Source organism: Petaurus breviceps, unplaced genomic scaffold, assembly GCF_028583685.1.
Source record: "Petaurus breviceps papuanus isolate PSGF00001 unplaced genomic scaffold, PetGlider_PUasm1.0 178, whole genome shotgun sequence".
NCBI lineage: Eukaryota > Metazoa > Chordata > Mammalia > Diprotodontia > Petauridae > Petaurus > Petaurus breviceps.
Genome location: NW_027185777.1, coordinates 21,218,847 through 21,230,596, shown reverse-complemented (window position 1 = coordinate 21,230,596; position 11,750 = coordinate 21,218,847). Strand labels below are relative to the sequence as shown.

At 40.3% G+C, this 11,750-nt stretch overlaps 1 pseudogene; it reads right to left on the bottom strand.

The window, feature by feature from the left end:
• Positions 1 to 11,051, bottom strand: part of LOC138159834 (RWD domain-containing protein 4 pseudogene) — a 40,520-nt pseudogene extending 29,469 nt beyond the window's left edge.
• Positions 11,052 to 11,750: the final 699 nt, after the last annotated feature.

The following is an 11,750-nucleotide window of genomic DNA, read 5'->3' as shown; positions in this document are numbered from 1 at the left end:
GGGGGGGAGGGTAAAGGATAAGATTTTTTTCTCATTTTAATGAACATTTTTGACTGTTGGGCACATATTATACCCTGCAGCTGCATATTAATGAGATTTTATTTGGGCAAACCTCCAGGAAGAAATTAATAAGGAATCGGAAGTTGGTCATTCAAAACTTAGCTGCTGTGTTTGCCAGATTCCATCAGTTACAGATGGGGTGCTTGTTTGCCTCAAAGTAGGTTAGTTCAGTATGTGACTGTAAGATGCAATGGGATATTTGGTGTGTTTGGACCTCTGTTCAAAGAAGGATTTGCCCTCAAAGTACTAGCATTGACTGAAAGGCTCACTTCACTCAGTCTCATAGGGGAGGAGAGTTTATCCTGCTGCCCTCAGAGGGGCCTGCCATGATAGATGCAATCACCATTTTCCCTTTTCTGTGGTTCTCCTGGCAAAACTGCCCTGAAAATAAACCTCCATGCTGACATCTGTGACTTTTTGGGTAGTTCCTCTATTCCGTGATGGTCTCTGTTTCCACACCAACCACATAATGATGATCTCATATTTATAGCATTCATCCTTTGAGCATACAAGTATTATTAACCCCATTTTATAGATGAAGGAACTGAAGATTAGAGAGGTTAAGTGATTTGAATATAGTCACCCTATGTAGGCCTATTCTAAGCCCTGACCTCTTTACATTTGCACCCTCCTGACACACATAAGGTTCAATTACATTAAGTTCAGCAAAAATTCACTAAGGCCTTCTTCCATGCTAGGTGTTATGGTTGGCTCTGTTATTTGCCAGGGATATAAATATGAAGAACAAACAATCCTTGACCTTAAGAAACTTGTCAGGATAGCTAGGTGACACTGTGAATAGAGCACCAGCCCTGGAGTTAGGAGGACCCGAGTTCAAATCCACCCTCAGACACTTAATATTTACTAGTTGTGTGACCTTGTGCAAGTCACTTAACCCAAATTCCCCTGCCTTCCCCCCTCCAAAAAGACAGCAAACAAAATATTTTTTTTAAAGAAGAAGCTTGTATCCAATAGGATGAAATGTTCCTATATGAAAAGGCTGAGCTGAAACAGCTACCATGGTTTACATTTGAGTAGAGGGTCAACCAAGAATGGAGTCCAATGGGTAGAGAACATTCTTGGTGTTACCGTCATGTTGTGAGAGCAGAATTCTTTGCTTCTTTTCCTATAGTGGAGAAACAGTTGTCAAAATGTAGAACTCACATTATCAGTGAAGTGGCAAAGATGTTAATTTTGTCCAAGAAGTAAAGCTCAGTCTTTTAGTCTTCACTTGCATAGAGGCAAAGAAGAACCTGGTCTGTTGAGAGTACACCGAATTTAGGGCAGATCTCAAAAGTGTTTCAGAGTCTGATGCCCCGGGAGATAGAGGGAGGGTTCTAGAGAGCAGCAACAAGATGAAACAAAGTGGGTAGATGTCACTATAGTTCTGTTTTGGTGCGGTCAACCCTAGTCAGCTATATTCAGTCACAAAGGTTAGTCAAGAGAGCTGCAGTCAAAAAGACAAAGGGCTATGGGACTTGCTTCAAGTAAATATAGGCAAGGGGAATTTTAATGTGCCCTGAAGAAAGAGGCTATATTTATGTTGTGATGTGAAATGTGGGGGAGGGGAGAGAGAGAGAGAGAGAGAGAGAGAGAGAGAGAGAGGGAGGGAGGGAGGGAGAGAGAGGGAGAGGGAGGGAGCGGCAGGGAGGGAGAGAGAGATAGAGAATAATACAAGTTAGTCTCAATTGTAGAAGAACTCAAGGAGCATATTTCTATTCTCCAAGTAATTATGCAGAAAGAATAAATGGATGAATTTTAAAATTTTTTATTGAGTGAATACTATATTCTAGACTCTAAGCATACAAAAACATAAAGTAAGACAGTGTTTGCCCTCAAGAAGCTTACATTCTCATAGAGGAGACTATACACACATATACGTATATGTATACATGTATTTGTATATACACACATATGTAAAATATGCCAAGAAAGGGAGTTTTGGTCTGCGCAGTCATAGAAATTATGGTTGTTCCATAAGGTCAAGAAAAATGAAATATTCCTTGAGAGAACTGAAAAAGTATTTCAAGGAGGATACAAAGAAGGAAAAGAGGAGATTTCTCATTTGTGCCAGAAAGTGAGGATGGAAGAAGATGCAGAGAAGGACTAGAAGCACCACTGTACATTTGAGGTGAAATTGTGAGGCTCTCTCTCCCGCTCCCTCCTTGTCTCTCTGTCTCTCCTGTTCCTTCCCTCTGTCTCTCTCTGTCTCCTTCTGTCTCTGCTTCTCTCTGTCTCTTTTTGTCTCTCTGTCTCTCCCTGTCTCCGTCTCTGTCTCCCTTCTGGAAGGTGGAATGAGACTATCTATGGAGAAAGCAACTTCCTGTGTCCAAAGAAGGCTGTGTGACCTACAAGTGCAGTCCTGTGAGAGGTTCTCTACTAATGGTCAAATGAAGAAAGGGAAAAGCAGTAGCAGTTGGCAATTCCCTATTGAAGGGCATCTGTTTGTCAACCTGACACAGATAACAGAGAGGGTTGGTATCTTCCTAGGCCATATCTGGGACCTGATAGTCCCCTGAGGACAGTCAAACCTGACAAGCACTACCCACTTCTGATAATTCACGTGAGGATAAATGATACCACCAAAGGGGAACTAGAAGGCATTGCTCAATATTATGAAATCCTGGTCAAATCTAACCCCGAAGACCTTAGCAGAGAGTGGCAGGAGTGGGGCAGTGGGGAGGATGGGAGGGGCAGAGAAATTTTCTTTCTATCTGCTGAGTAACAGTAGTGGTTTCAGGAGAGAAATTTGGAGAACGAATTGCTAGCTAAGAAGATGGTGTTTAAGAATGGGATTTGGATTTTTGGACAACAGTCTAAGATAGTGCTTCTTGAACTGTGGGTCACAACCCCATATGGGGTCACAAAAATATTGGCAACAGTAAAAGGTTTCTAAATACATAATGACCAAAAATCAATTCAAGATCAAACATGTAATGAATCCGAGGTATTTTGGGCAGCATTTGCCCATGTTGCACTGGGCAGCTTCACTTCAGTCTTGGTTCTGAACACAAAGCATGGGCAGTTTGCATCCCATGTCCTCAGGTCACACAATGCCACTGAATGCTGCCAAAACTGAAAAGGGGTCATGAGTCAAAAAAGTTTAAGAAGCCATGGTCTAAATTTTGAGCATGATGGCTTGTTGGCCAGGGATGGAATGTACCTAACAAGGGCTGGTAAAAAACCATGTCTTCCTGGAACCTTGAGAACCCAACCAATAGTGCTTCATATTAAAAAGGGAAAGGGAGGGGCAGCCAGGTAGCACAGCGAGTAAGAGCACTGGCTTCAGTGTCGGGATGACCTGGGGATCAAATCTGGACTCCGATACTCAGCACCATACCCAGAAATAACTGGCCGAGTAACCTTGAGCAAGTTACTTAACCCCAATTGCTTTAAAAAAAAAGGGAAAGGGAGAGAGAAAACTGCTCATGAAAGATCTGACAAGTCTGCTACTACTGCGAACAGCAGGTCCAATGCAAGAGGAAGAGTAATAAAGCAGGGACGACTAGTTCACAGGAGAGGATAGCCAACAAGAGAATCAGGAAGGAAAGAAATGTCTACCCCTAGGCCACAGATGTCTTTATACATAGGCATAAAGTAGGGGTAATAAGGTCAAGCCAAAGGATACCACTGAAACTGGGTGGGATGGAACTTTGATCTGGAAAGGTATACCATAGTATACCTTTGTTCTAAAAGGAACAAAATAGATAATAAGAATTTTCATTTCACAATAACAGCTAGCATTTCTATGGCACATTAGGGTTTGCAAAGTGCTTTCCACATATTAGCTTCTCTGAACCTTCTAAAACCCTGGAATGTAGGTGCTATTATTATCCCTATTTTACAGATAAAGAAACTGAAATTGGTGGAGATTAAGTGACTTTCCCAAGGTCACACAGCTAGTAAGTGTGTGAAGATGGATTTGAGCTCAAATTTTCCTGACAAGTCCGGTGTTATATCCTATATTCCACCTGAATGAGTAGCAATTTAGTAACAATAATGTCACTAGTGTTAAAACCCAGAATGAATAGAAACTGCAAAGGACTGCAAAAAACAAGAAAACAATTATTTTTCTTTTGTTTTCTTCTTAAAGAAAGAGGAGAACAAAAGAAAGGATTAGGCCAGCTACCTGAGGTAAATGGAAGTTGATAATGGTCAACTGAGATCGCTAAACCACTTAACTTTTATTTTGCTTATTTCCCCTTTCCAAGGAGAATCATGTCAGGGATTGGTAAAGACAGAAGGGAAATTATTAGTAAGGAATAAAAACTCAAGCTTAGTGAGATGGTCAGACAGAATCTAGCTATCCTCAATTCAAGACATCAGGCAAGAATGAACCATGTCCTAGGAGATTTAAAGAACTAGTAGATGGGATAATTATTATTCAGCTACTATTGGTGACCTTTGGAAGACCTTTGAGAATAGGACAGATAACTCAGGCCTGGGGAAGAGTGAAGATTGTCCCAATTTTTTTTTAAAGGAATATGGAACATTCCTAAGGAGATGAGATGGGAGCAATTAGAGAGGGGAATAATGATAATTAAAAGCCAAGCACAGCTTCATTTAAATCAGGTCATCTCAGACTAATTCCATTTCCTTTTTCCTCTTTTTATGCTGATAGGAAAATAGCATAGACACAGTATTAAATTTCAGCAAAACATTTGTCACACTGCCTTTGTAAATAAGATGGAGAGATTTGAGTTCGATTTATAGTCAAGGCAGCCAAATTTGAAATTGGTTGAATTACTGACCCCAAGGTGTAGTCATTGATAGTGCTTAGAGTGAGGGACTTAATAGTCCTGTTTTATAAAACATCTGGAGCTCTGTTTTGGGTCCTATGTCTTAGGAATGGCAGACAAGCTAAAGCATGACCTGAACAGGGTGAAAAAGGAAGATGAAAAGACTGGATAAACTGGATAGTATATATCCAAAGACTGGATAGTTTATATATTATGAAGAAACTAGGCATGTTGAGCCTGGAGAAGAGAGTAACTATCTCCAAGTATTTAAAGAGCTCCTAGATGGAAGAGGGTGTAGATTTATTTTGCTTGGTTCCTGGGAGACAAAAGTAGGACCAATGGGAGAAAGTCAATGAAAAACGATTTCAACTTGATGTAAGGAAAAAACTTTCAGATAATGAGAGAAATCTCAAAGTGGAATGAACTGCTTCAGGAGAAAGTGGGCTCCCCCTCATTTGAGGTTTTCGAGGAGACAGTCCGGTGGGCGTGTGGTAGACTTGCTCATTGATCAGGTACAAGCTAGACTAGATGGCCTCTGAGGCTTCTCTGGGCTTTAAATTTTTGTATTCATTTCAGAAGCACAAAGTAGAAGGGTTAAGAATCACTAATAGTCAATGAGGGTAAGAATCATTTATGTCTTTATCACACTTTGGTGATGAAGCATTTCATAAGCATTGGAACCAGTCTGTGAAATCAACAATGCTATCCCCACTATATTCTACTTAATCTTGAATTTTTCTAGAACCAGTGAATGATGGTAAATGAAAAATGATTGTAGCCTATTTTTCAAAATGAGGCCAAACAAGATCAAAGGACTAACTCAAGGTCACACAGGTAGTAGGAGATGGAGCTAGGCTTCAAACTCAGGGATGTAAAATCCTGTAAACTCAGAACTTTACATCAGGACTTGACATAAAGGCTGATACTTTTCCCACAATAGCTTGCTGCCAATCAGTCATCAGTGAAGATAATGCAGCTTTCAAAGTCAGTAATACAATAGAATTTTGTTTTCAGAAATATGTTTTACATACAGCTCTTCAGGAATGCATCTGTTGCAGAAAGAGAGGCACTTCATAAGCCCATCAGACATAAACTTGGAAGAAATACTGAGCCCAGTAGGCTTTGACCTGTAAGAAGAGTGCATTTTTTAGTTCTAAATTTAAAAATTCAGGGCATGAGCATGGGATTTCCCTAAACATTTAGTTAGTTGTGCAATACATATATATATAGGAAGTCCAGACTTTACATCTGGAAGACATGCTTCTCTGGGTTGGCCTAAAAATGCCATTGTTTCACAGGTTGTTGCCTTAGCTGACTTATTGGCCAATTTTCACAGGTCACAGGAAGAGGTCAATGTTTCATTTTACCAACCTATGCTTTCCTTCTAATGGAAACAACTGTAGCTTCAAGTGTTACAGATTTTTTTTTTTGTTGGAGCAATCAGGGTTAAGTAACTTGCTCAAGATTACATGGCCAGTTATTTCTGGGTGTGGTGCTAAGTTTCGGAGCCCATATTTGATCCCCAGGTCATCCCGACACTGGAGCCAATGCTCTTACTCGCTGAGCCACCTGGCCGCCCCTGGGTGTTACAGATTTTCGAAGTTTCCCATGCAAGTGTCCTGTTTTTGTCTTGTTCTGCTGAGAGGCTTTGAAGTGTGATGGCTAACGAGCCAACCTCAAAGCTAGGAAGACCTGGGTTTGAGCCCACTCTCTGAGATGTAGTTATCCCTTCCACAATGTGGGGTTAGGGGCACAGCACCCCAGCCATCTGGAAAATCCATTTTAAAAATTTTCGTCCTCCCTTTGTGCCATGGAAGAAGCCTGAATTATCATGGGATTAAAAGATAAAATATATTGATATTATACAATACTATCAATATATTTTATTCATTTCTGAATTTCTTTTTTTTTGCCTATTGGAGGGCAATTGGGGTTAAGTAACTTGCCCAAGGTTACACAGCTAGTTTTTTTTGTGGGTGTTGAGTATCTAAGGCCAGAACCGAACTCAGGTCCTCCTGATTCCAGGGCCAGTGTTTTACTCACTGCTCCACCTAGCCACCCCCATTTCTGAATTTCTAAACTTTTTCTGTGTCATCTGCTGGCCTCTGTCTGTTGTCTGCAGTTCCCATAAAACTCCCCCCAAATTCACATTTAATTTCTTATGCTGACTTGTGCTATATTGAAACCATGATGGGGAAAGTCATGATATAGAAGGGGTAATTGTACTTGGGTGAAGTCACTTAATATCTCAGTGCTCTAAGGAGCTGTAAAAGATAATAAAGTTTCAGAGGAGGTGATGCCCTGCATTAACTGAAAGGTTTTCCTTTCTCCCCTAGGAGTTCCCTACACCAGTGAAATCACATCTCCAGCCTTCATTGCTATACTCTTCAGGTATTTTTTTAAAACTAAGAACACACAAAAAGTGATGACTGATTAGTTCTATCTCTTTACATGTAGTTATCTGGTATGTTTCTTTATTTACCAATATGACCTTGGGTAAGTCCTAACCTCCCTGGCCTCCATTTCCTCTTCTGTCTAATGAAAAGCTTGGACTAACTAGGTGGTCTGAGATCCATTCTGCCTCTACATTGGTGATTCTGTGTACCTCATACTGCCCTTTGTGTCTGCAGATGTCATTGCTCAGAAGGATCCAAGCCCAGTGACTGCTGAAAAACCTAACTCAGACCTCATGTAGCAATACAGGGTTATAGTTTTAGAGTGGGAAGTCACCTTTAAGAGGAATTTAATCAAATCCCCTCATTTGATAGATGAAGAGACTGCTATACTTATCAAGGAAGAGGAAACTTATGGATTTATTGTGTGCCATTTTGTGAGAGAAGCAGTGTGATGCCCGAATAAGATGCCCCAAATTGGAAGGTGAGAATCCTGTGTTCAAATCCCACTTGAGCCAGCTCACCCTTGGGCAAGTCTCTTAACCTCTCAGGGCCCGAGTTTCGTCCTTTATCAAGTAATGGGGTTAAACTTAAGGACTTCTAATGTCCTTTGCAGCCCCACCAAATCTAGGATACCATGGGCATATGCAATATACAGAGGTATTATATTTTAACTTCCACAAAGGTCATATCTAAACTTGCCTAAACCTGTTTCTGTCTATATTGAAAGCTGTTTCTCCAAGTACCAAGCACAATGTGCTGGACACAGGAGATAATATATATTTGTTGAAATTACATTACTAGACTACATCAATATTTAATTTTTGCCTTTTTTTTTAAAGACATGCATCCAAGATTTTCCAGGACAGTCTAGATTTCGAGAAAAGCATGTACGCTTTTATAGAGAATTTGAAACAAACCAAAACAAAAAAACCCATTATTTTTTTGTCATACTATGTGCCCCCCATTTCGGTTTGAAAAATATGATCTCCATAGCATTTTGATACTTCTAAATATGAGTTGGTAGAAGAGATCCCTAAGAGGGATAATAAATCCTCCCAGTAGTGTGTCCTGATGAAAAATCACACTGTTTTCAGAGGTAGTTGGGTGAACCAACAACAGTTTTTCTCCCTTGGTTGTATAGAAACAAATGATCCCTGGATTTGCATTTGCAATGTGTAGAGTGAAGTGACCTTTGCCTTCCAGATCCCCAGCGAAGACTTTTACTCAAGAGGGACCACCTCATTCCTGTCCATTGCCTTTCAGCTTGGTTGTTCTGCTTGGGAAATTCCAGCTGTTTCAAGTGACATTTTAATATTGTTATTTTCCAATATCATTCATTTCAGTTGCTTGGGAATCCTGTTGTTACCATATTCTCCCATGTGACCCTGGCAATTGAGTAGTTGCATTAAGGAGTGGGAAGAGATCTAGATTATGGGTTAGAGCATATGGCTTTGGCCCTCTGCTATGTCTGATCTCAAGAAATAACCTAATGTCTCTGGGTTTTAGTTTTCTCCTCTGTAAAATGAAGTGTCAAAGACTGGCCTTCCAGTCCAAAACAGCCTACAAAACTCCTGGATTTGGACTGAACCACATTTAAATAGAATTTTTCTCGTTCAGTCTTGTCTGACTCTTTGTGACCACATTTTTTTTTTGAGACAATTGGGGTTAAGTGACTAGCCCAGGATCATACAGCTAGTGAGTGTCTGAGGTCAGATTTGAACTTAGGTCCTCCTGACTCCAGGGCTGGTGCTCTCCCTACCCAGCTCCCCTAGCCTCATTTTGGGGTTTTCTTGACAAAGATACTGGAATAGTTTGCCATTTTTTTCTCCAGCTCATTTTATAGAAAAGGAAACCGAGGCAAACAGGGTTAAGTGATTTGCCCAGGGTCACACAACTAGTAAGTATTTGAGGCCAGATTTGAACTCATGAAGACAAATTTTCCTGACTCCAGGCCTGGCACTTTATGTTTTACACCATTTAGCTGACTTAAAATGTAACTGGGAAATGCTTAGCAAAATAAAACTATAATACAATACAGATTATGTTAATTTAGTTCTAAATCATTTGATCCTCTCTTCTTAGGCACAGCATTCCAGGACACAGTAAGAGCATTTGCATTCTAGAATGCATTGTTGGAAGGAACCAGAGGGACTGCTTAGCACAGAATGCCCACCTTTTACAGATGATGGAATTGAGCTACATGGATTTGTCCAAAGTCACCCAGCTAGTTCATAGCAGATCTGCAAATGGCACCCACTTTTGCTTCCTAGCTCAATGTCTATTAAAATATCATCATAATTGCTAACATTAATATAGCAAGTAATGTGTACCAGACACTGCTGCTAAGTACTTTACATATATTATCTCCTTTGATCCTCCTGACAACCCTCACAACAATAGGTAGGTGCTATTATTATCCCCATTTTACAGATGAGGAAACTGAGGCAAAAAGAGTCACACAATTGGGAAGTGTTTGAGGGCAAATTTGAACTTGGGTCCTCCTAACTCCAGGCTTGGTGCTCTATCCACTGTACCACCTAACTGCCCAGCTAACCTCATGGATGACCAGAAGACGGATGTCAACATTATTGCCATCACTGCACTTGTTGAAGCACGAAGCTATTGGGATCCTGTAGGATGAGGACAGAAGCAGGAGACACTCAATAGAATTCCTGTTCACTTTGAAGAGGAAAATGAAGTTCATGTGCTTTGTACACAGTAAGAGTTTTTAATAAATGTTTCATTCATTCATTTTATATTTACTTACTCTTTAATGTCTAGGTAATATTCATTCATTCATATTTCATTAATTAATTTTTATTAATTCATTCACAACTAGTAGTATTCATTAATTTTTTATCCATTCATTTGTTCAAATCTAGGTAACATTCATTCATTTTTATCCATCCATTCATTTACTCATTCCTGTCTAGGTAATATTCATTCATTCATTTTTTATCCATTCATTTGTTTATATCTAGGTAATATTTATTTGTTCATGTCTAGGTAATATTCATTCATTCATTTATGTCTAGAACCCAGAGAGTTCAGAAGGTAATGAGTTATTTGGAATGTGTTCCAACGTGAAAAGCTCTACCAATCTTTCTTTTCTCCCAACCAGGTCTTTACAACTGACATCAGATCACACACACATATCTCTCCAAAATAAAAGACAATCGAGTCTTTTATTAAAAATCACAATGATTCTTCATTCTATTTTTGTGGTTCTGTTGTTCTCCTCTCCATATTCCCCACCCTTCCAGACCAGACATATCAGTTGTTTTTTGGGTGAACACAAACTTGGTAGCCAAGTCTGTGATTGTGTGTTTGGTTTCTGTAACTAAGGGTTTTTAAACCTTGGTGATGCAACCTTTCCTTCTGCCCCTCTCTCATTCAGATGGGAATGTATATGGCAAAGCAATTAAAGAATTTTATACCAGGTCTGAACTCGGTTATCTGCCTGGATAGGTTCTGCTGAGCTGGGTTTGGACAAGTTAAATAGAAACCTTGTCTGAGTCACTTAAAAACAGCAACCACAAACAAACAAACCAACAAACAAACAAACCATTGGTCACTCATTTCTGCTTGCTATATTATATTGACTTGGCTTTGCTAGGGGTTGGAGTAACATTTAACCAATGTGATCAGGGAAAGCAATATCCCTCCTTCTTAGCGCTCTCTGAGCAGTTGGAGGCTGGCCATTGTACCATGGCAACTTCAAGTTCACTGACATTATTTCTAATAAACGGCTGCCCAAGAGTTTATGGGGTGTTTCTGGCCCCAACTCAGGGTAATCAGCAGGAGGTGGCGGGGGCAGGGCCCATTTCCTGTCCCCACTGCCCAATGGTTTCTGCATCCCCATGAAAGATCACAGGGAATTTGATGCGGGTTCCTGGAACAGACATCAGTTAATTAAAATGGCCGGGTTTCTGAACACATTGAATAGGAGAGCAGCCAGACGTTCGTCACTGGCCACATACTGTGGCAAAAGAAAAGTCAAAAGGGGAAAGAAATCAGTCCTGGTGGGGACATAGAGAGAGAGGAAATTCCTCTTCTGACAGCCAGGGCTCCATTTTAGTAATGATGGGGACGGCCAGAGGTGAGAAAAGGGAAACATATATTAAAGTCAACATCATTAGGAGAAGTCAATAATTCGCACCGGTCTCCCATTTCTTTGTACCTGAGCTGCTGATATCATTGTAGATTTAGAGGGCATCTTGGTCAATTTCCAGGGGCTTACACAAGTATCACATGCCGACATTTGAAGCTGTATCCTTTGACACCAGACCCAAAGCTCTTTCCATTGTACTACACTGCCTCATGGTTTTGAAGAATCACGTCTAAGTGTTAGCTCTTTCCATCTCCCTGCTAAAAGGTGGCCAAGCACAAGGGAAAGAGAAGCTGGGAACCCAAATAAACCCATGCACTGGTTAATCCATTTTGGAATAACTGAGAGATGATGCTATTTTTGCACAGAATTTGTGCAGGAGCCATATATTTTCACCCAGTCGATAATTAAGGGGAAAGATCACCCAGGGAAGTCACTATTAGTTTT